Source organism: Erinaceus europaeus, chromosome 12 (genome assembly GCF_950295315.1).
Source record: "Erinaceus europaeus chromosome 12, mEriEur2.1, whole genome shotgun sequence".
In the NCBI taxonomy this organism is placed as follows: Eukaryota; Metazoa; Chordata; class Mammalia; order Eulipotyphla; family Erinaceidae; genus Erinaceus; species Erinaceus europaeus.
This window is the reverse complement of record NC_080173.1, coordinates 95,025,980-95,030,314: the sequence shown is the minus strand read 5'-3', so window position 1 is coordinate 95,030,314 and position 4,335 is coordinate 95,025,980.

Genomic DNA, 4,335 nt, shown 5'->3' with positions numbered 1-4,335 from the left:
GCGAGGAGCTTCGGCGCGGTGCACGCCGGGAAAAGGGGCGGGGCGGGAGCCGCTCGCCGGGGCGTGGTGATGACGTCATGGTGGGCGGGCCCGGAAAGGGTCGGGTGACTCAAAGCGCCTTTTTCCAACCATTTGTAGCCAGAGGCGCTGCAACTCCCGGGACCTTCCCGGGTGGGCGGGAGGGAGGGGGGGTTGTCAGGGGCCTTTGTCCCGGCGTCCCCCGCAGTCTCCCCAGCTGCGAGCCACGGAGGTGCGGGCACTGGGGGTGGGGTGTCAGTGAACCCCAAAGCCCCCGACCGCCTGTCTGCATAGTTTCAATGCCTACATGGCCTCGGTTTCATGTGGAAATAATTGTTTTGCATCACGGTATATGTTAAAACCATCCAGTGCGATAGTTTGATCTGCAACGATCATGGAATGGTCACGACCACGGATGCATACATTTTTTTTTTTTTAATTTTCTTGTGGCTACTTTATATTTACTGCTTTTAAAAATTTTTAATATTTATTTATTTTCCTTTTTGTTCCCCTTTTGTTGCCCTACTGTTGTTGTAATTATTGTTGTTGTAATTATTATTGTTGTTGTTGCTGCTGACATTGTTGGATAGGACAGAGAAAAATGGAGAGAAGAGGGAAAGAGAGAGGGGGAGAGAAAGACAGACACCTGGGAGCCGGGCGGTAGTGCAGCAGGTTAAGCGCACGTGGCGCCAAGCACAAGGACCGGAATAAGGTTCCAGGTTCCAGCCCGGCTCCCCACCTGCAGGGGAGTCGCTTCACAAGCGGTGAAGCAGGTCTGCAGGTGTCTGTCTTTCTCTCCTCTCTGTCTTTCCCTCCTCTCTCCATTTCTCTCTGTCCTATCCAACAACGACGACATCGATAATAATAACTACAACAATAAAACAAGGGCAACAAAAGGGTATAAATAAATATTAAAAGAAAAAGAAAGACACCTGCAGACCTGCTTCGCCACTTGTGAAGCCACTCCCCTGCAGGTGGGGAGCTGGGGGCTCGAACTGGGATCCTTACAGCGGTCCTTGCTCTTCGTGTCATGTGCGCTTAACCTGCTGCTTTACCGGCTCCCTAGACATCTTTTTATTTATTTATTTATTTATTTATTTATTTATTGGGGAATTAATGTTTTACATTCAACAGTAAATACAATAGTTTGTACATGCATAACATTCCCCAGTTTCCTATTTAACAATACAACTATGTCATTTATCATCCTTCATGGACCTGTATTCTCCCTACCCAGAGTCTTTTACTTGGGTGCAATATGCCAATTCCATTCCGGGTTCTACTTCTGTTTTCTTTTCTGATCTTGTTTTTCAACTTCTGCCTGAGAGTGAGATTGTCCCATATTCATCCTTCTGTTTCTGACTTAGTTCCCTTAACATGATTTTTTCAAGGTCCATCCAAGATCGGCTGAAAACGGTGAAGTCACCATTTTTTTTACAGCTGAGTAGTATTCCATTGTGTATATATACCACAACTTGCTCAGCCACTCATCTGCTGTTGGACACTTGGGTTGCTTCCAGGTTTTGGCTATTACAAATTGTGCTGCCAAGAACATATGTGTACACAGATCTTTTTGGATGGATGTGTTGACTTCCTTAGGATATATCCCCAGGAGAGGAATTGCAGGGTCATAGGGTAGGTCCATTTCTAGCCTTCTGAGAGTTCTCCAGACTGTTCTCCACAGAGGTTGGACCAATTGACATTCCCACCAGCAGTGCAGGAGAGTTCCTTTGACCCCACACCCTCTCCAGCATTTGCTGCTGTTACCTTTTCTGATGTATGACATTCTCACAGGAGTGAAGTGGTATCTCATTGTTGTCACCATTTGTTGAAGAGACTCTGCTTTCCCCATGTAATAGTCTGGGCCCCTTTGTCAAAGATTAGATGTCCACAGGTGTGGGGCCCCAGACATCTTTTAAAACTCTTAGAAAGTGTGGTCCTGGGCTGGGGAGGTAGCATAACGGTGATGCAAAATGACTTATATATCTATGGCACCAAAGGTCCCAGGTTCAATCCCCACCACCAGTATAAATAAGCCAGACCTGAACGTTGGTCTAGTAAGGAGGGAAAAGAAGGGAAGGGGCCAGGTGATGGATGGTGCATCTGGTTAAGTGCACTTGACAATCGTAACGACCCAGGTTCAAGCTTCTGGCCCTCATCTGCAGCTGGAAAACTTCATGAGTGGTGAAGCTGTGCAACAAACGTCTCTCCCTCTCTACTCCTTCTCCATTTTTCTCTGTCCTATCAAATTAAATAAAGTTTTTTTAAAAAAAAAATCTAAAAAGAAAAGAAAAGGGAGGGTGATGGGTTATGCAAAGAGACCCTCATGCCTGAGAATCTAAAGTTTCAAGGTCAATCCCCTGCACCACCATCAGCCAGAGCTGAGTAGTGCTCTGGTTTAAAAAAAAAAAAAGAAAAAGAAGGAAGAAAGAAAAAAGTGTGGTCCTGGAAGTGGTACAGTAGACAAAGCATTGGGTTCTGAGGCATGAAATCCTCAGAGGGGGCTGGAGGCTTGAACCCAGATCCTTATGCATGTAAGATGTGTTACACTACCCAGCCACCCAGTCTTTTTTTTTTTTTAATATGTTCTCTTCCTTTTCTCCTTTTTCTAATGCATCATTTTTTTCTTTTAATTTTATTTATTTACTTATGAGAAAGGTAGGAGGACTGAGACTTAACTAGATGATAATGACTATTTTTATTTCTATTAAAAGAAAGCTTGACATGCTTAAAAAAAAAAAAAAGAAAGAAAGAAAGAAAGATAGGAGGAGAGAGTGAAAGAACCAGACATCACTCTGGTACATGTGCACTGGGTACTGAACTCAGGACCTCTTGCTTGAGAGTCCAATACTTTATCCACTGCACCACCTCCCAAACCACACTGCATCATTAGTTTTCCAACAACCCAATATTTATTTATTTTTAACCAGAGCACTGCTCAGCTCTAGCTTATGGTGGTGCAGTGGATTGAACCTGGGACATTGGAGCCTCAGGCATGAGATTCTCTTTGCATAACTTTTATGTTGCCTCCCCTACCCTAAATATGTTTTTTAAATTTATTATTATTATTTTTTAACAGAGCACTCACTACTCAGCTCTGGCTTTTGGTGGTGCTGGAGATTGAACTTGGGCCCTCTGGATCTCAGGCTAGAAAGGCTTTTCTTCCCCTTCCCCACCCCCCCCCCAAAAAAAAAAAAAAACAACTAGAAAGGCTTTCCTTTTGTCATTATGTTCTGTTGTTGAATATGCAGGGAGGAACTGAAGACCTTCTGCTGGCAAGTGCACCATTCTACTCCAAGTGCCACTGTCCTCACCATTTTGATGATGGTTTCTTTTACTAATCAAAAGCCTTTTTGTTGGATGTAGTCTTTGTTTATTTTTGCTTTTGTTTCTGTTAGTGGGAGGCTACCACCTATGTTTTCTTTTCTTTCTTTTTAAGATTTATTTATTAAGGGCGCTGGGGATCAAACTCTGGACCTCATGCTTGAGAACCCAGTGCTTCATCCACTGCTCCACTTCCTGGACCACACTCTCTCTTTTTATTTATTCACGTTTTTTTTTATTATCGTTATTCATTGGATAGAAACAACCAGAAATTGAGAGGAACAGGGGAGATAGAGAGGGAGAGAGACAGAGGGAGAGATAGAGAGACAAACTAGCCCCGGGCCCAGGTGGCCTGGCACCACGCTTAGTCTTCTGGAGGTAGTGAGCCACCTTTCTGAGGTTTTAGCAGCTTCTTGACTCAGGGCTTGTTTTCTTTCTTCTTCCTAGTAGCGGGGTTGAGGTGGCAGAGCAGGGAGAGCAAAACAGTTTTTCTGTGCTGGCCTCTTCCTCGGTCAGTTGGGATGCACCCCGTGCAGCTTGGTCCTCCAGTGCATTTCCTTGACTGACCTCATCAGTGTTTTTGGTGTGGGCTGGGCAGTATATTACTGCTACTTCTTTGGGTAACCATGTTGTCTCTAATAGTCCCAGCATTTGTTCCTTGCTTTGGATTTCCTTTCCTCTTGTCGTGAGCAAGCCTCGCTCCTTACAAATGGCCCAGTGGACGTGGAGAGTGGCAAATGCAAACTGGGAGTCAGTAAAAATGTTTCAGTGTCTGTCCTGGGACCAGGTCAAGGCCCAGTTGAGGGCATATAGCTCAGCTTTCTGAGCTGACCAGTGTCCCGGAAGTGGGCCAGACTCTATCACCTCTTCTTGGGTGGTGACAGCTCGTACCTGATGCAGTACTGTCATTGTTCAGGTGATGGCTGCCATTGGTGAAGTAAGTCACATCTGGCTCAAGAAGGGGAACTTTTTTTTTTTTTTTTGCCTCCAGGG